The sequence below is a fragment of the Propithecus coquereli genome, unplaced genomic scaffold (genome assembly GCF_000956105.1).
Source record: "Propithecus coquereli isolate 6110/MARCELLA unplaced genomic scaffold, Pcoq_1.0 Scaffold2, whole genome shotgun sequence".
Taxonomy (NCBI): Eukaryota; Metazoa; Chordata; class Mammalia; order Primates; family Indriidae; genus Propithecus; species Propithecus coquereli.
This window is the reverse complement of record NW_012144966.1, coordinates 13,422,262-13,447,139: the sequence shown is the minus strand read 5'-3', so window position 1 is coordinate 13,447,139 and position 24,878 is coordinate 13,422,262.

Below are 24,878 nucleotides of genomic sequence, written 5' to 3'. Positions count from 1 at the left end.
GTCCATCAACAGATGAATAGATGAAGAAAATGTAGTATACATACACAATGGAATACTATGCAACCACAAAAAAGAATGAAATACCGTCATTTGCGGAAACATGGATGAGTCTGGAGAACATTATATTAAGCAAAATAAGCCAGGCACAGAGAAATAAATAATATGTGTTCTACCTAACTTACATGTGGAAGATAAAAAAGTTGATCTCACAGATGTAGAGATTAGAATAGTGGTTACTAGAGGCTGGGAAGGGTAAGAGAGAGAAGGGATTGGTTAAAGGATACAAAATTACAACTAAATAGGAGAAATAAGTTCTAGTATTCTATAGCACTGTATAGTGACTATAGTTAAAAATAATTTACTGTACTTTTCAAATAGCTAGAAGAGAGGATTTTGAATGTTTGCAACACAAAGAAATGATAAATGTTTGAAGTGATGGATATGCTAATTACCCTGAGTTGAACATTACACATTGTGTGTGTGTGTGTGTATGAATATCACACTGCATCCTGTATGTACAATTATCATGTGTCAATTTAAAATAATAATTAAAGAACGAGGTGAATGAATATGGAAAACTTACTAAAAATTGGCTTCTTAACCAAACGAGCTGCAGCTCCTACTAGAGTTGTATCCCAGCTTGCTATTATTTTAAAAAAAATTTTAAATGTGGATAAAATATGTCACAGCAAAAGCTGTAAAGCTGCAATAAATCATTCTGAAAGCATAATTCATAAAAATTTGCTTACATGAGCATTATGTTAGTAATTTAGCTGTGGATCTTCTTGACAGGTAGACTCTACTGAGTGCATGATTCTAAAAAGGAAAATAAAGTCTTAATCTGATACTAACCAAGTCTGCTCAGCATTAAACACAAGAGCAAGAGGCACACAGCATAATTATCACAAGGGAACCAACTACAGTTGACCCTTGAACAACACAGGTTTTAACTGCACAAGTCCACTTACCAGCAGATTTTTTTCAATAAATGCAGTCTTCCCTCTGCATGTGTGGGTTCTTCATCCGGAACCAAATCTGGATTGAAAATACAGTATTCTCAGAATGTGAAACCCTGTATACAGAGAGCCAAGATTTTGTATCTGCAGATCCTGTCCAGCCAACTGCAGGATTTGAGTATGTGGGGTTTTTGGCATGGGTGGTCGGACCTGAAACCAATCCTCTGCAGACACCAAGGGACAAGGGTACATTGATGCCCATTAATATAAATTATCTGAATCATGAGCCATGAGAACAATGATTCCCATTAAACAGATTCTATTATGTCTTAGGAAAAAATAGCAAAACAAAAAATAAATTGCTATGTATGCAGGGCATACCTGCAAAGATACGTATGCAAAAATCTAAGATCATGAAATAAAAGTTTGAAAAAAGATAAACTAAAGATCTGGTTCTTCCATTTACTGTTGTATGACATTGTAAGAGTCACTTTATCACTTGGAGCTTCCATTTCCTCATCTGTTATCCTATGGCATTTAATTACAATCTGCAATTATTTAATTTACTGTGGTTGTGTCCACCTCCCTTACCAGAAAATAAACTGCACAATGGATACAGATCATGCCTGTATCTGTCTCTACAGCATCCCTATCACCTAGCACAAGGCCTGGCTTATTGCAGAGGCTCAATAAAAAAATATTGAAAAATGACTTAAACTTTGTAAATAAAATCTAACTCATGACTGTCTTAACTAAATGAGATCATTTGGTACCAGCTCTTTTGTAAATTGTAAGTATTGTAAAAAGTAATGTCATTATTAACCAAATGTTTCAATCAAGTCCTCCTGAATTTACAAAAAGTTAAATGAAGTCTTACTAGCTCTGCACTGCAACTAGTAACTCTGCAGATGAGTCACTCAATCTCTTTAAACTATAGCTAGACATCCTAAATGGAGCCAGCCAATCTCATCCTGATAAGAAAATAAAATAATGTATATGTGGTAGGCTGAATAATGATCCCCAATGTCCAAATCCCCAGAACTTGTGAGTTTTATTTTATATGGCAAAAGGGACTTTGCAGATGGGACCAAGTTAAGGATGATGAGATAGGGAAATTATCCTGGATTATCCCCGTGGGTGCACTGTAATCACAAAGGTCCTTATAAGAGAAGGCTTCCGAGTGAGAGAGGCCAGTATGATGGTGGAAGCAGAAATTGGAGTGATGCACTTTGAAGATGGAGGCAGGGGCCACAAGCTAAGGAATGCAGGCAGACACTAGAAGCTGAAAAAAGCTGGGAAATGAATTCTGCATTCAGTGCTGCCAAAAGGAACCACCCCTTCAACACCTTGACGTTAGCCCAGGGAAACTGACTTCAGACTTCTGATTTCCAGGACTATAAGATAATAAATTTGTGTTGTGTTAAGTCACTAAGTTTGTGGTAATAACAGCAAGAAGAAACTAATACAGTGTGTCAAGTTGGTTTAGCTATGGAGCAGTATACATGAATAATATGTTAAGGTTTTATGTCTGAGGGAACGGTGCAAAGGGATCCCTGTGTTCAGAGGAGCAGGGCACCAGGACAAATACTGATCCTCGCCTCTCTGACAAAGACATTTTAGAATTATAAGTAAAGTCTCCATGTGTTGTAGTACATGTTTTTTGTACACTGGCTCATTTAATTCTTGCAAATCCCTATGTGGTTAGCATCATTATCCCCATTTTCTGTATAAGAAAGAAATCAAGTAAATTGCCCAAGGTGAAACACATGTCTAAGTGGTGGAGCCATGGCTAGAGACCAGGCTTTTGGGTGGTAATTTGGCTATGGAATCAGGAAGCCTCCTTACAGATAAAGCTGGGAGCAGTAAGGAAAAATTGCTTTGTCTTGCCTCCTGCTACACCATTGGTTGCCTGGGGACTGACTTCCCATGTGCTCTATCTCTGTAGTACCTATATAGAACAAAATGAAATTGGACTTCTGCCTAAAGTCGCAAAGTTTCACTCCAAAGTGTCAAAGATTGCAGATTTCTCTATCCACATTAACTTGCCAGACATTGAATTACATGGAGAACTCTTTATCCTGTTCCATAGATAAACTTTAAAAGAGAAATAAAAACTTACCAGCAAATGGATTCATTCTTTTTCTTTTTTAACTTTGCCAGGGACTGGCTAGATTGAACAAACCTTAATATGTTTTATCCATTTTTGTCTTTCCCCTTTTTTGTCTATGTGTAAAGACAGTGTTAACTTACAGCTTGTCTATGACAGCTCTATGCTTATCTCCAGGGGTTCCTGGAACCATGGGTTTGACCCATATCCAAGATAGGGCTGAAAAATACTAGTTGGTGATTTATAACGTGCTCTTTAAAGTCTGAGAGGCCCCTGCAAGCACCTTATACGAGCTTGTCTACATTGTCTACTGAAAATTTACAGACTAATGTACATTTTGTTCACTTGGTTACATAGCTTCATTTTGGCTTTATGACCAGGGGGATATAAAACATCCCTCAGTAAACTTTTGCTTGGCTTTCACGTATCTTAGTAGATTATAATCCAGAGACTGAGTCCTATGCAACCAAGAGAGGACCCTTGAGAGCTCCACCTGGATGTCTTAAAGCTCCCTAATGTTTACCTGTGCTTTCTTTCTCTTTCTGTTTTGTGTCCTTTGTTTTTATTAAAGCCTTATGAAAGTATACTTTGTGGACTCTTATGAGTCCTTTCAATTATATGGCCCTATGTAACTGCTGCAGTATATATTCTGGTCCACTATAGCAAAGCCCGGAAAAGCAATGGATTTGTCACTTTTAAGAAAGTAAAGATGAAGAGTGTGTTTCAAGTATGCTCAGGATTTGAAACCTGTTCCTGAGTCCTAGGACTTCAAAGTCATTTTCCTTTAATTTATTGGTTCTTTCTCAAACATTTAGTGAGCACCTACCATGTACAAACATTTACAAACAATTCAAAGGTGCAGTTCCCTTCCCTGTTTTTCTACAAATTTTTCCTCTACCTTAAATGAAACACACAATATTTGAGCTCCAGTGTCATTTGGTTAACCTCAATCACATTTGAATCTTTCCCCAGAAACAAAGGGTAGACTATATTTAACCTAGTGAATTTTGGTCTATTCAAAAAAGCAGGCCAATAGAATTGGAGGATTTCAAGCTCTCTCCCTTTGTGTTCTGTGTCTAAAATAAAAGAAGATGTATATGATTGAGAAATAAGAGCTAAGCCTCCATTATGTTCTAAGAATCATATTCTCTGAAAATCTGTTTCCTTTCAACTGGTTCAAGCAGTATTAGGCTACTCACTAACATCCTAAAACAGGGGCCAATCTCGATCACATCAATATAGTAACTCTATATCCCATTGATCTTTAAAATGTGAATACTACCAATATTTGGCACACCAAGTAATAGCATATCCTGTCACCAAAGGATGACTTCACACGACTTCCTGACTTGGTGGCCTGATGCAGCAAAATACCAGGGTAGTGGATTATGCGGGCTGCTCTCTGGGTACAAGTTATTGTGTTCATTGAGGGCTGAACATGCATTTGTTCTCTTCTCTCCTTCAAGACATGTGTTTTATCTCCCACTCATAGTGGGCGATAAGCAACTAGTGATAAGAAACTATTTTCTTTTCTTTTTCTTTTTCTTTTTTTATTTTAGTGACAGGGTCTCATTCTGTCACCCAGGCTGGAGTGCAGTAGCATGATTGCAGCTCACTGCAGCCTGAATCTCTTGGGCTCAAGTGATCCTCCTGCCTCAGTCTCCCAAGTAGATGGGACTACAAGTTCATGCCACCACACCTGACTAATGTGTTTTTTTTTTTTTTTGGTAGAGATGAGGGTCTCTCCATGTTACCCAACTAATCTCAAACTCCTGGGCTGAAGCAATCCTCCCACCTTGGCCTCCCAAATTTCTGGGATACAGGTGGGAGCCACCACATTCAACCAGGAAACTATATTTTCAATCCTTCACATCATGCTCTCTCTTTTGTTTCCAGGTTACTGCACATTCTTTTACCTCTATCTTCAATACTTGTCCCTCCCTTTTATTCTTCTTTTCTTCCTTCCAAATTCCTTGGCCAGCACCAACTTACATATCAGGTCGCAGCTTAAGCACATTTTCTCCAGAAGGCCTTCCTGACTTTCTAAACAAAATTAAAGGCCTCTGTCCCTTAAATTCCAATAGCTTTCTCTACTTTCTCTTTGATAATATTATCACTCTTTCTTGTAATTAGCTGTTTCATCCTCTGACTTCATTTTACATTGTAAACCCCAACAGCTCACTGTTGACATTTAGTACCTGGGATAGTACCAGACATGTGGCCCTAAAGTGTCGACTCACAAACTCTCTAAGTGTTTTTCATTATCTGTTCACTGGGGATAATACACATTACTTGGTGTAAGATTATTTTAGTAATAGTACTATGAAAAACAAGAGGCTGTTTACAATATCATAGACATGTATTTATATGCATAGGTGCGACTAGAAAGACAATCTGAATAGTTCTTTTCTTTGGTAAGGGATAATGGGCGACCCTTGCCAAAACTGAAGTTCTGAACAACCAATTCCCACTCTCTTGTCCCTCCTTCCATCACTCATTACCCCCAAACCAGTGGTGACTCACATCCTCATCTCACTCTTTAACAAAGCATTCCTCTTTTGTTCAATGTCTATCCCTCAAAAAACTGATAAAGCTCTAGTACCACCATTTCTATGCTTTGAAAAAATAAAATAAAGTGCATATACATTTCTAGCTCATTATTTGGTCACTCCTATTTGAACCAACTTGACCATCTTTATAGATTTAAAAAATAATTTCTCATGGGAGTTCACACTACATAAGATCAAAATCTAGCCCATGATAATACATTGTGATAGTAACTACTTTAGGCTATACTGGTAATAGTTAACTTTGAGTGCTTACTCCATACCAGGTTCTATGTTAAACACCATACATGGCTTATCTCATTTAATTCCCCATATCAACTCTATGAGGTAGGTTCTATTGCTCTCCTTATTTTAAAGATTAGAAAAGAGAGCTCAAGAATGAGTAAGGAACTTGGCTAAGATCACCCTGTTAGTATTATTAATAGAAAGCAGATCTTGGATTCAAACCAAGACAGTCTGACCCCACAGCCCATCTGATTACCATTAGTTCCTTTCAGTAATAAGAGAAGTCAAAGTTTACAATTTCCACCTAACCAAATGAGTTTTACCAATTTTGCAATGAGTTTTACCTCCAGTAGTTAGACATCTTACGAACACATGCATTTGTGATTTTCACTGCATATTTTTCTATCAGAAAAGTTTCAACCACAAACATTTTATAACATGAATTCATGGCACTTTGTCTAGAACTGCAACTTTCTCTTCTATACGAATTTATTAATATAAGCATGATGCTGCAAGTACTAAAACTGAATCATCACTTGGTTCCTTGTTTGTTTTTTTCAAAAGTCTTACAGATGGTTTTTATTGAGGAGAGTAAACATTTATGCTACAGCAACATTCTCTGGCCTATGAACATCTGAAAATGTTTTGTGAGTAATTTTAACCAACTCAAGATTTTCTACCTTTTAAACAGATGTAGTAAATAGTACCTTTAACCTGTGTATCATGCCAAATATTTTTCGCGTAATGGAATAGAATTATCAGCCTTGCATAATAATGGCATATTACAAGTCATATGAAGAATGCAGCAATCTTAATTGTTTAAGCACAATTCATGACTGGTGACCATTTTGCTAACTTTACACACTGCCATGAGTGTCCTCAGTAGTCAGGTGAGGAGACCCCCAGAAAGAGGGGTTCTGTACAGTGAAGAGGTCCAGCAGGACTCTTCAAAAACCTCGAACCACACACCCCATGAGAGAATCAGCATTCGGATGCCTGCCACACAGAAGCCCTCCACGGCCAGCAGCTGTTAGCTGGAGAAGCAAAGGCTACCCTATAGAAAATCAAACACAGGGAGAGGCCAAAATCATAGGCAATTAGGAAAAGGCCATTTGTCCTTATTACCCTTCTTGTCCTCAACACCAGAGGAGTTAGGTCTTAACAAAGAAAGAGGAGGAAGTATCCCAGAATCAGACTCCTTACCCCCTACACACACACACACACACACACACACGCCCTCACATCCTTCTCACCTGGGTATCACCTAATCATTCTCATCTCAGCTCAGCTCTGTTGTCATTCTCTAGGAAAGTACCTGTCCCAAACTCCAATGCCCCTCCCAACCCCATCCCTAAACTCTAAATTAGATGTCTTTTTCCAGTTCTTCCTCAGCCCGCCTCTATACATAGAACTCAGCAGCTGCTACCACACTAAATTCTGTCCATTTCTCTTACCTATCTCCCCATTATTAACTATAATCTCTTCGAAAACAGAGGCCATATCTTTTTCATCTTTGTATCTGTAGTGCCTAATCAGTGTCTAGAACTTAGAAGGTGCCTTAAATATTTGTTGAATGGGTAAGTAATGACTGGTAAAGCAGATGTAGTTTAAGATGCTTTTTTATCCTGATATTTATCATACTCTACATAACCATGATGGTGACCTCCCAGCATTTCTCCCAGGGTCTCTGTTTTCATTCTCTCTGTGAGTAATCTAATCCACCACACCCATGGCTTCAGTGGTCCCATTTAAGACTCTGACTGTGGATGACTTCCAAATCTATATTACTACCTTTCGTCCGAACTCCAGATGTGCATTTTCAACTGCTACTGAACATTGTCACTTGGACTCTTATTCTAAAACCAGTCATTACCTTTCCCTCAAGTTCTTCTCTTTATCCAACTCTAGTTGACATCATTTATCTGTACTTTCATGTTAGAGACCTGGGAATCTTCCTTGACACCTCCCTCTCCAGCGCCACCCTTATCCAGTCAAACTCCAATCCCATCAACTTTTCCTTTTAAATCTTTCCAATTTTCTTCATCTCAACTGCTATGGTCTGAATGTTTGTGTCTCACAAAATTCATATGTTGAAGTGCTAACCCCCAAGGTGCTGGTATTAAGAAGTTGGGTCTTTTGAGAGGTGATTAATCCATGAGGGATTACTGTCCTTATAAAAGAGGCTTAAGAGAGCTTGTTTGCCCCTTTTACCATGTAAGGACACAGCTGGAAGTTGCTATCTATGAGGAAGAGGACACCACATCTACCAGTGCCTTGATCTTGGGCTTCCCAGCCTCCAGAACTATAAGAAATAATTTTCTGTTGTTCGTAAGCTACCCAGGCTATGGTATTTTGTTATAGCGGCCCAAACAGACTAAGAAATCAACCATTATTTATTCAGTTAAGACCCCCAATCTCTTGCGTGGGCTTCTTGAAACCTTCTTAGATATTTTCTTTAACTCTAATCAAACAATGGTGTAGTCCTTTCTCATCACAGTGACATCCCTATATGAGTATCATTTCAGCTCTGAGGATACAGTGGTGAAGTAAACAAATTCCCTGCTTCCACGTAGCTAAAGCTCTTTAGAGTCATACACGGGGCGGCCCTATGTGATCAGACACTAATCTCTCTCCTAGCCCTGTCTCCCTCATTCTTCAGCTCATATCTTCTGTTCATTCATCCCTCACATCCTCTGCTCACAGTCTTCTGCTCATACTCTCACTTCAGCATTTAATTCTTTCTCAAAACGTTATGCCTCAAAATCCCTCTGCCTGTGATTCTCATTTACACCCATCCCTTTTATCACCTGATCAATGGGAACACATCCTTCAAGGCACAATTTAAATGTCATCTCCTCAGTGAAAATTTCCTGGTACTTACTCTTTTTTTTCAATGTTTTCATAGGATTCTGGGTCTGCTTCTATTACAGCATTGGTCAAGCTATACTATAATTGTGGATATACACAAGTTTGTTGTATCCCATTTGAGAGCAAAATCTTCCACAGGAGACTTAATTATCCTTGTATCTATGCAGAATCTAGCACGCTATTTGTTACATAGTAGATAGTCAATACTTGTAAACAGTGGTCAATAAATAAATAGAAGGATAAAAGAAAATACTCATTCTATCTTTCTTATTCCTAACTGAGAAGCAAAAAACAGAAGTTCTTTAGCTTGAAATTTCTGTCTTTTTTAATCTAAATTAATGGCATGACTAAATTTTAACAATTTGTTCAATTTTTTAAAAAGGCTTATTTTATCAATTGAAATAATAAATGTACATTTCTTTGCAATAATGCACCATAAGCAATAAATTACAGATAGAAAACCAAAAGTGTCTTTCAAAATGATAAATGCCAGTAGTGTAGTGAAATATATGCTGGCCTTACTTAATCCCACTCTGCCTAAGCAAGCTGGAAGCACTGAACCTGACATTTTTCCAATCTGAGATTCAAATATATCATCTGTAAACTGAGCAGGATGGACCCTGCCCTCTTCCACTCTGATAATCAATAACACTATAATACTCCATGGAATTGCCAGAAATGCCACCAATGCATAAAAATGAATACAAACACTACAGACAGGAAGACCTCACCAAAGGGCATCCTTGACTAAAGCAAACAGAATGACAGAAGCAAAAAGACTGCAATAAGGTAATTAGAATGATGCCAAGGGATTCTGGCTGAAATTCCAACAAATGAATGCAACTGTTCTGAGTGTGCACAGGGGAAAAGACACAGAATGAGACTGCTGAAGCTTTCAAACAGCTTAAGGAAGGTGAATCTCACAGGACTCAATCAAATGATACAGAAAGGCAAAGCATTTAATGACTTAAAAGCAAGAGTTCAAAAGGACCTGCTTATATCACGACCTTTCATCATCCCTTTCCAACTTGATAAAATGGATAATTACAAAATATTCTGATTTCATATAGTCTCTAAGACTCGCTTAAAGTCTGATAGTCTTTTTTTTTTTTTTTTTTTTTGCCAACACCTGGGGATTTTTTTCTTCATTAATACATGGGAAGGTGAGTGGTGGGGAGAAGAATATCAGAGGTAGAGCCATCCTATCAAGCCAGAAAGTTTGCTAGTCTCAAGAATTAGTTGTGCACCTAAGTATTTCTGGGTCAAATGTTCTGAGCTGCAGAGATGCATCAGCTTGTTTGTTTGAGTTTCCCCCCTTTGTCTCATAAATGTCACCCTCTGTCCCCCAGGCAGCTGCTCTGTTTTGCCACGCTGTTGGTTTCTAAGCTGTTCTGCCTATGATTGGCTACGATCTGAGAGGAGGAAGCATAGATGGAAGATGAAGAGACAAGCAGAGCAGAGCGAAACAGCTGCCAGAGGAAGATATGTCACCGCACAGCGCGTAAAAAACAGACACTAGAGACAGAAAATATTTGAAAGGGACGTCTGCTGGAACACAGACTGGGAACCCGTGGAACATGGAAAACAGAGGAATTGGACACAAATCTGCAAGACCATTGTCGCAAATTCTGTGTTCCAATCAACAACTTTTTACCGAGTATTTCCTTTCCAATTCAATCAGAGTGAAATGATTACTGAAAGGAACCAAGAGTGACAACCATGCTTTTCTTTTTTTTTTTTTTTTACTTTTATTTCGGCATATTATGGGGGTACAGATGTTTAGGTTACGTATGTTGCCCTTGGTCCCCCCCCCAAGTCCGTGTTTCAAATATGACAACCATGCTTTTCCAAGGAAGTTTTCTGTCTTTTAAAAGAAACTTTTAATGTCTTCAATAAAATACATAAAATTAAATCAATGCATTAAATTAAATAAGAAACAAAAATAATTTGTAATTAATATGCTTTATAATCGATTAAAAAGTCTTTAAAAACTATCTGCCCCCCTCTGCTTCCATGACATCTATATGCAAGCAAAATAGCTGATTGAGATTATGATGAAGTTATTTGTAACAAATATTTCCAAACAGATGAGAAAATAATCTTGTGATACTATAAGAAAAATTGAAAAAGAACAGGGTGGGTTTTTAAAAACAAATCTCAGTAACACAGACTCCAAATGGGAATTCCATGTATTATATTTTTGAGATAAGCAATATGGACTTTTTTGAGGTCTTCAGAAATCACCTTTCCCAAAACAAATATCAACTTCCTGTAACATATTTGAGGGGATGTTTCGAGCAACAGATCATACACATATTTTCAATTCCTATATCTTTTCTCCTGGTTTTTTCTAACCCCATTATCCCAACTCTCTCCCGTGAAGAAGGGGGAGTCGGCTCATAAAAACTTGCACAAACACATTCCTAGGTGACTTGTGCACTTCTGCACCTGTGGCTGTGCAGAAAATAGAAGCATTCTGAATTCTGATACAAATGTTCTTGAGATAATTGGGACAGTGAGTTAACTAGGGCAATCTCAAGGCTGCCCTCTGAGGAGCCACTCTGGCCTCCCCCCAGGCGTAGTAGCTGGCCCATGGCAGGCCACAGAGGCAATCTACTCACGCAGCTGCCCTTAGGCACAATCAACCTCTCTCTTAAAACCAATCACTTCCTGGGTTAGCATAAGCTAACCCAACCCACAGAGACTCTGGCTTTTCCCACCACTTCCAGGTTCAGAGGAAGCATTCACCATTGGGCATAAGATCTGATTTCTCCAACAGCTGCTCACAGGGGATTGGCCTGTTTAATGTCCTTGAGGAAGAACATAAACCAATGAGAAACAGGAGGTGACAACAAGATGTCAGATAAATTCCTTTCCCTGCCTCCCCTTCAATCCCAATAAATTTTTCTAAAACAGTGTAATTCCAGATGACCTCTCCAGAAATGTCCTGTGTGACCAAGCAACTGGCTGTGTCACCCATAAGGAGGTAACTGGCTGAGTAGTACACTATCTGATCTTTGCTCTCCTTCCTTCCCTGCCACTGTTTCTCTTGCTGCCCTGGGATTGCAAGCCCCAATAAAGCATTAGCACATAAATTTTGCCTCGTATCCTTTTTTCTAGGAAACTTGGGCTAAGGCAAATATTAATGAATAATCCTGATTCCTGCCTCTCCTTCAGAGAAGAGCAGACTCATACACAAGCTGGAGAGATATTACTTTTTTTAGCTTCTCTGGTAATTCATTAATATTACTGACCACTCTGAAGCCCCTCCTCCATCTGCTGCTTCTCTCTCTCTCTCTCTCTCTCTCCCCTCCACTTCCTGCTTCCTTCCTTCTTTCCCTCCCTCCCTCTCCCCCATCTGCCCTTCTCTCACCACCCAAGAAAAGATCTCCTGCAGCCAGATAAGAGGTGATAAGAGGAAACTTTTTTTAAAATTTAACCAATGCATGTGGATGGTTAGAGTGAAGAGTTAAATAGATAATAAGATACAATTAAAACATTTTCACAAACATCCAATAAAGAAAATTAAAAATCTAAATTCCAGGTGATTTCCAATACAATTCATGTTAATATGCCTGTTAGTCTCAAAAGTGTGAAGAGCACAACTTTGAGAAAATTGTTTCCAAATTCTAATTATGCATGACATCTACCCTAATTCTGACACTTAATTTTGAACCACAATGTGTTCTTGTGAAGAAGATAAGGAAGCAGACCGTGACTGTCTTGATAAAGGTACTATATATATTTTTAAATTCTAGGTTATTCTTTTCCCAAAGATTCAGCTCTCCTTCACCTTCCAATTCAGTACTCATCGTGGGCTTAGAAATCCCATCGATTAACACAAAGAGTAAACTGGACTCTATTTTCGTAAATTTATTGCTTGGCAAATTTATCCCCTTGGGTTTAAAATAACCACCATGTCAAAAATTATAGCAGCACTATCAATGCAACAAAAGTAAGCTGATAAATTAGAAATGGAAGAAGAGAAAAATTAATTGATATAGGACATGAAAGGGGAATTTCAGTTCCTAAACATTTGTGCTATAATCCCCTCTAAACCTTAATTAAATTCTCTCAAGGTTTATAATCTTAAAATACATTTATTTTAAATGTACCCCCGTGTCAGAAAGATTTACTCAAGCTGTCAGTTTTCTATGCTGAAGCATTTAATTCTGAAGTGACTGATCGCAATCATCCTTCCTCTGATGAGGTAAGTCTTTTAAAGCTGATTCTTGGGAAACTTCTCCAATTAAAAAAAAAAAAAAATAGACTCTCCACTGCAGGTGTAAGTGTAAATTGGTACAACTATTTGTATAACAGTTAGGCATTATTGAGGAAAGTTGAACATGCACATCACCTATCAGCCAATAATTCCACTCCTAAGTGCCAGAGAGAAATTCCTGAACATGTACAACTGGAGACATCAACCAGAAAGCTCACAGCGTCATTGATATGGTAACAGAAAAAATGGAAAAACCCAAAAATCTATGAGTAGTAGGATGAATACATAAATTTCAATATAGTTCAATAGTGGGTATCATATAATATACAGTAAAAGTAACAGCAGCCATAGATCAATATGTAAGAATATTAAGATCACAATATTGAGTGAAAAAAGAGAATCATACTATGTATATAATTGAAAAAGAGGAAAAATAAACAATATTCAGTTTAGGGGCAGAAATATACCTGGTAAAACAGTAAAGACCCACAAAGGAATGATTACCAGAGAATTCAGGAAAGTGATTAGCTCTGAGAGAGGACAGAAAGGAAAAAGAGCTGAGAGGAACACTCAGAGGACTTGTAAGGCACTGGCCAAGTAATATTTCTTAACCTTGTGGTGGATATGTGGATATCTATTTTATCATCATTATTAAACTGTCTGTGTTCACTTATCTTTGCATGTATATTCCAGAATAATTTTTTAATTAAAAAAGCAATGACTAAATCGTAAAGAGAATAATACTTCATTTTTTAAAAGAATTTTGTAATATTGTGATTGATCCAGAATGCTTGTAACCAAATAGTCTACAACTCCAAAATGCTGTCATTTTAGTTTGATGATAATATACTGACCAGTGTCATTCCATGTTAATGGGGGTGAGAATGACAAAGACAGATGAACAACAGTTGTAGGATGGACAGATCATAAGGTGGCCTTCATGGTCCCACCTCCTGATATTCATATCCTTGTGTGGTACTCTCCTCTTTAATGTGGATAGACCTTGTGACTTTCTCCTGGACAGCAAAGTAGGCTAATGTATAAATTAATACATAACTATATTACATAAGATCATAATATCTGTCTTGCAAAGAGACTCACACTTACAAAGAAGTAACTTGCCATTATGAGCTGCCTATGATGAAGACCAGGTGACAAGAGCTGAGAGCAGCCTCCAGATGACAACCAGCAAGAAACTAAGGCCCTCAGTCCAATATCCCACAGGAACTGAGTTCTGTCAACAACCACATGAGTAGGGAAGTGGATCCTTCCCCAGTCAAGCCTCATGTGAGACCACACCCACAACTGGCATCCTTATTGTAGCTCTGCAGAGGACCCAGCCAAGCCATGCTGCACCCCTGTCCAGATGGGGCTGAAGAATTGCTGGCGTCATGTCACTAAAAGGAGTAAACTGAAAAGATGAAAATTGGCGGTAAGGATGGGAGACTTACATTAAGAGAACAGTGAGGTTAAAAAAGGTTATTGACAAAGCCTGGGATATGCCTAAGGGGTGAGTGGCTAAGGCAGGATGAGAGCAGTCATTGGAGTATAACAGGGCATTTGAAGGCTCATGTCCAAGGACATTGAAATGACCAATAATTATGACAGTGGTTGTATAGAGAGAATGACAGTGGGCAAGGAGCTAGCATCTTAAAGGAATGAGGAGTCTGTAAATAACTGCAATAGAGGGAGATAATGGGCATTATAGTTCGGTGCATGAAATTCAAAGCTAGAAGCATTTAGGGCGGAGGAAGAGTGAATAGGAGAATGGCCTAGGAGAAGAAATGATGATCAAGAAAGCCACGGCCCTACATCCAGGCCCAGGGATAATAAGTGGGGTAGGAGAGAAGACAGCCTCCAGTAAAGGAGGCTGCAGGCACATCAGGGACCTCAAGAAAGAGCTACATTTCTATGGCACAATATCCCCTCAATACCCCCTTAGAACTAGACCCCAGAGTATAAGAATTTTTTTTGATAAGGGAAAGGCAGGATAATCTTACTATTTTGTCTACTGCTACAAAACTTGAATTTTTTGGATTAAAGTAGAAAAGCAAACAACCAATCGGAAAAAGAATTATGACTTCTACACATTCTACACAAAGCCTACTAACACTGACCTATGGATCGGATTTAACCTCTACTTCTGGTTTTAATCTTTGTCAGCAGTCATTTCCAGGAAGCACATTGCCTTGAACCCAAACTGGAATTACAATAAAAATTTCCTTAAATGTTTCCATTCTCCTTAGGCCCAGCTTTAGGGAAAGTCTTCTCATTAATTGTTAGAATAACTATGGCAAAGTTAGAGAGTCCCCAAAGATGTTGGGCAAGCCTGTAATGACAGAAATCATTTGACGTGTATCCAATTGGTAATCAGATTTCAAAATACCAATTTATGCATTCATAACATGACTCAAAATTAACATAACAACAATCATGCATTAATTTGTCTAAATGGAACATTAAGCAATTCGGCTATCCAAACTTTACTGTCAAGTGCAAGAAAAATAAATGTATGTACTCTTACATAAGAATTTTTTATGTATAAACTTAAACTGTTTACTTGATACTATTAGAAAAGTTAATGTTCACTGTAGTCTTCATTTGTGAAAATGAAAATGACCTAACTATTCATCAATAAAGAAATGGATAAATCATATAACATTCAAACTGCTGAATATAATATAGTCACAGAAAAAATGAGGTAAATGAGATAATTTCTTTTTCTTTTTTTTTTTTTTTTTTTTTTTTGACAGGGTCTTGCTCTATTGCCTGGGCTAGAGTGCAATGGCATCATTATAGCTCACCGCAACTTCAAACTCCTGGGCTCAAATGATCCTTCCGCCTCCTCGGTGTGCACCACCACACCCAGCTTATTTTTATTTATTTATTTATTTTTTTGGTAGAGACAGTGGGTCTCACCGTTGCCCACTGATTGTGAACCTCCCTGCTTCAACTTTCCAAAGTGCTAGGATTACAGGTGTGAGCCACCATGCCTGGCCCAAATAAATTTCTATTAGTGTTTCTCAAGCTGTGATTCAATGATCACCTGAATCAGAATCACTAGGGGTTTTTAAATAAATTTTATTGTGTATATTTAAAGTATACAACATGATGTTACAAGATACACATATATAGTAAAATGGTTACTATAGTGGAACAAATTAACACATACATCATCTCACATAGTTACCCATTTTCCCCCTGTGGAAAGAGCAGCTATAATGAATTCATTTAGCAAAACTCCTGAATGCAATACCCTTTTATTAACTACAGTCCTCATGTTCTACATTAGAACATTCAGGCCCGGCGTGGTGGCTCACATCTATAATCCTAGCACTCTGGGATGCCAACATGGGAGGATTGCTGAGCTCAGGAGTTCAAGACCAGACTGAGCAAGAGTGAGACCCCGTCTCTACTAAAAATAGAAAAATTAGCTGGTGCAGTGGCAGGTGCCTACAGTCCCAGCTACTCGGGAGGCTGGAGGATCACTTGAGCCCAGGAGTTTGAGGCTGCAGTGAGCTATGATGACACCACTGTACTCTACCCATAGTGACAAAGTAAGACTCTGTCTCCAAAAAAACAAAAAGGAAATTGAACCCTCCTCCTGACTCCCCCCTCATATAAAAAAAATTCAAATTGTTCATGTACATTTTGCAACACTGTATCCTTTGACCTACATCTCCCCATTTCCTCCTCTATGACCCCAATCCTGGTAACCAGTTTTATTCTCTACCTCTATATACATATATATTTGATTGTTTTTAGATTCCACATATAACATAATTCAATATTATTCTTTCTGTGTCCGTCTTATTTCACGCAGCATAATGTCCTCCAGGCCCATCCACGTTGTGGCACTTAGCAAGATCTTGTTTTACGGTTCACCTGCGTTTTTGTTAAATAAGCAGATCCCTGAGCCTCATCCCAGGCCTACAGAATTCATTGGACATACATTTTTAATTAGAACCTCCACTGATTCCCTATAAAAGTTTAAAAATCACTATTAAGTGTTCCAACAGGGAAAGCTTTGCGAAATAAATTTGTTAGAAGAAAAGCAAGATTCAGAATAATATGTATAACAGAAGCATGTGTTTATAAAGACAAAATTGTATAAATATGTGTTTGTGTGTATGTGTGTGTGCATAAGTATTGGTATGTTTGTGAATACAAATATGTGTGTATTTGTGCAAATACATATACAAATATGAATAAAAAATATGAAAAAGTCCAGAAAGCAATACAATGAATGTTACTAATGGTTACTGCTAAAGAAAACAAGTAAGACTAGTGATGTCAAAAGGGGAACAAAAATAGACTTTATATTTTACTCAATATAATTCTTTTTTATTTCAAAATAATAAGGAGTACAAATGTTTTTGGTTACATCGATCACTTTTGTAATGCTTGAGTCACGGCTACAGGTGTACCCATCACCCGAATAGTGTTGATTGTACCCATTAAGTAGGTTTTTGCCCCTCCCCCTGCTCTGCTTCATTTCCACTGAGTTTTACTTCCCTCTGCGCACTTGTGTGCTCATCTGTTAGTTCCAATTTAATAATGTGGTGTTTGTTTTTCCATTCTTGAGATACTTCACATAGGAAAATGGTCTCCAGTTCCATCCAAATTGTTGCAAAAAGGCATTAATTCATCCTTTTTATGGCTGAGTAGTACTCTGTGTTATACATATACCACATTTTATTAATCCATTCATGAATTGATGGGCATTCGGGTTGATTCCACATCTTTGCAATTGTGAATTGTGCTGCAATAAATATTTGTGTGCGGGCGTCTTTTTGATAGAAAGACTTCTTTTCCTCTGGGTAGATATCTAATAGTGTGATTACTGGATCAGACGGTAGGTCTACTTTTAGTTCTTTGAGGAACTTCCACACTGATTTCCATAGAGGTTGCACTAATTTGCAATCCCACTGACATTGTCTCTCTGCATCCACACCAGCAACTATTGTTTTGGGGCTTTTTAATAAGAGCCATTCTAACAGGGGTAAGGTGATATCTCATTGTGGTTTTAATTTGCATTTCCCTGATGATTAGTGACATTGAGCATTTTTTCATATGTTTGTTGGCCATTTGTCTATCTTCTTTTGAAAAGCTTCTGTTCATGTCTTTTGCCCATTTTTTGATGGGGTTGTTTGATTTTCCAACTCATTGTTAGAAGTTTGCTTTGGGGGCTGTATGTGACCTCCACCATGGCAGTTGTTGTGAGGGATTGCTCTGGCTGGGGTCACCCAGTGGAGGCGACAGTGTCAGTTGGGTGAGTCTATTTAGGCAGTAGTCATGGATGACTGGGCTGTGGGCTTTTGTACAACCCGGGTCCAGGAGTAATGTCTGCTCAGGGCTTGGGGTCCTGGGTGAAGCACTGGACCTCAGGGAGGTTCCACCAGCCTAGCAGAGGTAGTGTCTTGGGGTCTAGGCTCAACTGTGCAATCTTGGGGGTGTTATCACAGGCCCAGCAGGGGTCCTGGGGCTACAGGGGGAGAACCCCTGGTACAGCAAGAGCTTCAGAGCTGGCTCTGGGGATTACGGGGGCAGAGCCGTACATATGGTGGGCTGTTCTGCCAGCATGGAGACTGCCGATGCCCAGTCACACAGACAGGAGTTTGTATCAGCAGCCCAGGGACCGCACAGGTGGGCCAGAGCTGCTGGTCAGCCAAGGTTCTCCCCCCAACACCTAGGACCTGATGAGGCTGTTGCCCCAGGCTTTCCAGATGGTGCCTGTGGCATCTGAGGATCCTCCTCTGTGCAGGTCCCACACAGGGGAGGAGCTGTGCTCAACCCCTAGTCACAGGGCATAACACAGGGGAGCTTCTGCTCTGTCTGCTTTCTCCCTGGCCCAGCAGGAGTGATGCAAAGGCTGAGATGGCATCAGTTGCAGAAATCCAGGATTGGCAGCCACCGGATCTCTGCTGCACCTGCTATCTAGTGCAATGTCTCTGCACAGACTCTGAGCAGCTCCCCAATCAGCCCAGAGGTCTGCAGTGGAGGAGGAAGACCCCATGCAGCTGGAGCTGCTTGAAACTTTTATTCCTCTCCTAAAAAGCAGTGTCCCCTTGGGTTGCTTCTATTCTGCTGTCTTGCCCTCTTCCCAGCAGTGTGAATTGTGTTGGGATCCCCCAGTTCAATCTCTGAGTTGGTGGGTGGTGCTTATGAATAAAAATCGGCCACACCCTGTTTGATTGGGTTAGTGGATGCTGTGATGAGCTATACAGTTGTTCTCCCTGTCAGTGGTTGATGCTTTCAGGAAAGAGCCAACTGCAGGGATGTTCTTTTTTGCCTATAATAGGCTTTAGCCCCTCAGGAGAAGCACTTGAATGCCCCAGGCAGTGGGAGAGGCCCTGTAAATCCCAGGGGCTTGCTTGTTCTCCACCACTACAAAGGTGGGCAAAGGAGCAAGGCTGGGCAGAAAAGTCACTGGGAGAGGGGCCAAAGTGGTCTCTCAAAACTGGAAAGACTGCTTGTGGGAGAGGGGCCATCTGTAATTCACCAACTGGCTCTCAGAGTGAGCTCTGTGCCTCTCACACTACCCTGCCCCAAGAGGCTCCGTCCAGTGTCTGTTTGCAAACAGGCACCTAAACACAGGGTGCTCAACAGCAATGGCACCATAGGCTGGGATCTTCACACCAGGGGACCCACCCTAGTCCTACAGAGTGACTTTCCTTTGGGGTGATGGGTGCTCCACCAGATCACTGAGGCTTGGACCTCCCCACTGTACTTTCCCATCAGTTCTGCCTGTGTGGGCTCCCTCACCTCCTGAGTCAAGCTGTCAAGTCTCTCCCTTGTGCCCTCCATCAACCTGCTCAAGTCCTAGCGGCAGAGGATCCAGCCTGCATGTCTGACCTGCTGGTGTGTGTCTCTGGGGAGTGCCAGCAGGTAGGGAATTCCTAGACCAGGCACCCCTGGGTCCACTGCAGGTCCTCGAGGGGGAAGGTGTGGGACCCACTCTCTGTGGAAGCCTCAGACTAGAGGATGCTGCAGCTGATGAGAGGCAGCCTCTCCCAAAAGTCTCAATCTGCCCTCCTGGCTCCAGTGAGCAGGGGAGAAGCAAGGGAGGAAAAGAGTCTAAATGAAAAAGAGCTGAGACCCCAGCTCCTTTAGTCCTTCTTGGGCTTGTAAGGGTGGAAAAGCTTCCAAACAACTCAGTAGCCCACTGTTTACTGAATATGTGTGGGAAGGAGAAAGGGGATGCCCCCTTACCCCTTGACTGGGCTCCAAGCCTCTCTGGGTTTGATCCTCCCCAATATCTTGTCTTCTTTTTCTTTTTCCTATTCTGCTTTGCAATTTCCCTCCATGATGTCCTTGGCAGGTTCCAGCACTTCTTCCTCTGAACTGCACCTGAGCTATGCCCATTCCCCCCTCTCCTTTATCTGAAACCCTTCCTTCCCTCTGGGACACTCTGGCCAGTGATGTCCATATTGCCCTCTCTCTAAGTATTTCTTCTTTTTGTTTGTTTTTAGACAGGAAGTAGGATTTATTGGTGGGTGAAAATGAGGAGGCAGCACAATGGAAGCCTTCATGAGTTCAGGGCCTGCCACTTGTCCAGGGGGCCATGATTGGGGATATATTTGGCCCCAGAGCTATCTGGGATGAGCCGCTTCTCGGCCACCATGTCTTCAAATTCATCCACATTAAATTTGGTAAAGCTCCACTTCTTTGAGATGTGGATCTTCTAGCTGCCAGGGAACTTGAACTTGACCCTGCACAGGGCCTTAATCACATGCTCCTTGTCTTCAGTTTGGTGCAGATGGACATGATGACTTCACCAATGTGAACCCTGGCCACAGTGCCCTGGGGCTTTCCAAAGGCACCACCCATACCTGTCTGGAGCCTAAACTGGGAACAGAACAAGGTCTGACACATGAATATGTATCAGAAGGGACTGTCTCCAAGGTCCCTTAGAGCAACCCATACAAGCAAGAGGTTGCATACACTACCAAGGAGGGTGCTGTTTGCAGCATTGCGCACCAAGTATTTATACTGTTTTAAGTCCCCAGGAGACTCAGAGAGTTAGCGCAGGACTTCCTTTTGCCTAGATGTATTGTGTCCCATTTTTAATCATATACTTTGGTACCATGCTGGAAGTGGAACTTCTCTAGGAGGTCAGCTCTTCCTCAGTGGGTTACCAGAATCAATATAATTCTTTATTGTTTAAATGCTTTAGAGTGAGCATGTATTAATGTATTACCTTAATAATTTTAAAAGAAGCAGAAAGAAATTCACATGACTAGGAAGTTTACACACAGAATTTCGGATCAATAACAGACCATTAGGTGTCTTGCCCTAATAAAATAAACAGGACAAACTCCAAATCAAATAATACAACCAATAACAAATTTTAACAAATGCATATTGAGTTCTGCTAGCCTTCAAAGTGCACCTGTCAGATCTCCTATCGCTTCTTGACTGATGGCACCAGTGGCTGTGCTCTGAGGGTCTGCACCAAGACCACACCTCCCAGAACTGCTCCCAGCCAAGGCTTCGATGCAGCTGGGATACTAAAGCAAGCCCATTTCTTCAAGATGTGACATTGCATAGGCCACCTGGGCTTGAGGACTGACGATAAACCTTGCTAAAACTTTCTTAGAAGTGCACTGCAGTCTTAGACTCTTCTTACCCAAACTTCCTTCCGTATTTCCTTCACAGGAGTCAGACCTGAACTGTGACCTGAGAGCTCTGCCATCTCCACTGGCTCTTTCTCCTATTTCCTTCACAGATGTTTTCCCCCAATAAATCTCTTGCACTTCTAATCTAGTCTTGGCTTCTTAGAGGATCCAAATTAACACATTGGCTGAGTCAGACACCTGAACTCTTAGTAAATACTGTCCCAACTGCCAAGTAAAGTCTGTAATATTAGGGAACACTTCCCCATTTTCTAGCACAGATAAAAGCCTCCCAGGAGAATAAGTCCTTCCTATGACTGTCAGCCCCAAACTAGCCCATTACCTCCTCTTTGATGACTTACTTAGACACTGATATTTGACCTTCCAACCCTGAGTGAAGATTGCCCAGAACATCAAGATGACCAGCCCAGATGACCCTCCTTTCATATCTTCATTTATTCATTTTTTCAATCAAAATATATTGAGTGCCTACTTTGTGAAATTTACTGTCCTAGGCCCTGAGTATGCAATGCAGGCAAGGTGTCAGCCCTATGTAGTTTATAATCTGGAAGGAAAAACAGGCATTAAACAAACAAACATCCTAAAAATTACAAAATAAAAAGCCCCATGGAGGAAAAAAATAGAGTACTGAAAGAGTATAATTAGTCATTTTAATATTAGATGGTGAAAGGTCTTTCAGAAAAGACTAAAGGAGGAGAATGAACCAGTCATGTGAGGATTTGAGAAAGAGCAGCTCAGGCTTCAGACAGCATGGGAAGGCCTGGCTTGAAGAGGAGCTTTGGGATGGAAGCATCACGAGCGAGAGACTTGAACTGTTAACCATGGCTGGAGAGGCAGACGACGGTCAGATCATTCAGGGCCGTGGGGGCCATGTTAAGAAGGGAAGGTTTTATGACATCATTGAAAGGTGTTAAGTAGCAGCTGGGGAGGGGAAATAAGAATGAGAGAGGCTATGCAGAATATGATACAATTTGGGGTCTTAAAAGACTGCTCTGGCAGCCACATGGAGACTGACTTAGAGGTTCACACAACAGGAGAATGGGGTGGACCTACCAACAGTGCGAACAGAAGTGAAGGCAGAATGCATCAAACCAGAGCAGAATCTAACACATCAGGAAATTGCACAGAAAGAGACACACACTCCTCAGGGCCTCTCAAAAAACACACATGTGGAGCATCCCAAGAGAGCCAACATTTGGATACCAGAAGGTCAGAAGACATCACAGCTAGTAATCGTACTAGACAGCGGCAGCTATCCACGCGAGGACCACAGCCACAGCCAGCTAAGTAAAGAGACTTTCCTTTCCCCTTCCCTCTCTCTCCTCTCCACTCCAACACACTGAGCGTTAGAGCACTAGAGCCCACACAAGACAGGAGGGAAGGTGTGCAGCAGTGGTTCTCAGATGGTGGTCCCCAGACAGCAGCAACAGCATCACCTAGGAACTTATTAGAAACACATATTCTCAGGCCCTTCTGCAGACTGAATCAGAAACTCTGGGGCTATAACCCAATAATTTGTATTTTTAGCAAGCACCTCCCACCCAGGTGATTTTGATACACCCTAAAGTTTGAGAACCATCAAAGAGCTTTGGAAATTTTAAACTGTACTGGAATGAGTTTTAATGTCTGTAAGTGAGCTCAAAGTTTAGGGATATGCCTGAGATATTAAATGATAGGAAAGAGACATTGGACAGAATACAGTTGAAAGCAGTGGCTTGAGAAAAATAAAACCTTTCATATTTTACCCCAACGATTGATAAACAAATATATTTATAAGAGTTACATTTATGGGCCACGTGTGCTGGCTCATGCCTATAATCTTAGCATTTTGGGAGGCCCAGGCAGGAGGATCACCTAAGAACAGGAGTTCAAGACCAGCCTGGGTAACATAGCAAGACCCCATCTCTATGACAAAAAATAAAAATTAAAAATTAACCGGGTGTTGTGGTGCATGCCTGTAGTCCCATCTACTCAGGAGGCTGAGCCAGGAGGATCACTTGAGCCCAGGAGTTTGAGATTGCAATGAGCCATAATGATGCCACTGCACTCTAGCCTGGACAACATCGCAAGACCCTGCCTCAAAAAAATGCATTTAGAATTCTATATTCATAAATATTCATTATTTTAACAAGAATGGAATATTTTAGTTTTTATATTCAATATAAAATCTGATCAACACCAGCATTTTGTTGATAAGCTATGCTTATACCTGCTCTTAAAAGTCAGGCACTCAAAATATTGATAGCATGGTCTTCCAATATGAGAAAGTAGAAGTTACCTATACTACCTAATTCTGTACTTCTTCACGGCCCCCCACACAACCACATCACAACAAATTTCATTGAAATTATATAAGACTGCTACGCTAAAGAGGTATGGATTGATATAATAAGTATTTGGTCAATAATTTATATATATTATAAGCTATTTCTTTACTTCTAAATTTATTGTTTCAATTACATCTATTAACATTTATTGAATGTCCATTACATTTCAGGTGCTGTAGGTGATACAATATTTTATGTAAATTTGTTTCAAGAATTGTCAACTGAATTTCTTTCCTTTACACTTGTCAAAATACAATCAATCCTAAAGGCTCACAAGTCATGGACTATTTATGTTAATCTTTTGAATACCAAATCTATAAATGTTAAAAAGTAGGTGTCTTGGCCAGGCATGGTGGCTCACACTATAATCCTAGTACTCTGGGAGGCCAAAGAGAGAGGATTGCTTGAGCTCAGGAGTTTGAGACCAGCCTGAGCAAAAGCACGACCCTGTCTCTACTAAAAATAGAAAAAATCAGCTGGGCATGGTGGCACATCCTTCCAGTGCCAGCTACCCGGGAGGCTGAGGCAGAAGAATCGCTTGAGCCCAGGAGTTGGAGGTTGTAGTGAGCTATGATGAGGACGCACTCTAGCCCGGGTGACAGAGTGAGACTCTGTCTCAAAATAAATAAATAAAAATAAGTAGGTTTCTTGATAATAATTACAGGAATTATTTTAAATATTTATCAAAAATAAAACCTTTACGATTTGCCTGATACACTTGCTATGTATATTCTCTAAGCACAGAAGGGGAAAGAAACTATCTCAAGATCACTTTTTAATTCTGTCTCAAAACTTTTGAAACAAACTTCAGTCTTTGAGTGTTTCAAGTAATATTAACAATACTCTTTTTATATTAATAATTAAAAGATACTCTGCTGGCTGGGCGCAGTGGCTCACGCCTGTAATCCTAGCACTCTGGGAGGCCGAGGCGGGTGGATCGCTCAAGGTCAGGAGTTCGAGACCAGCCTGA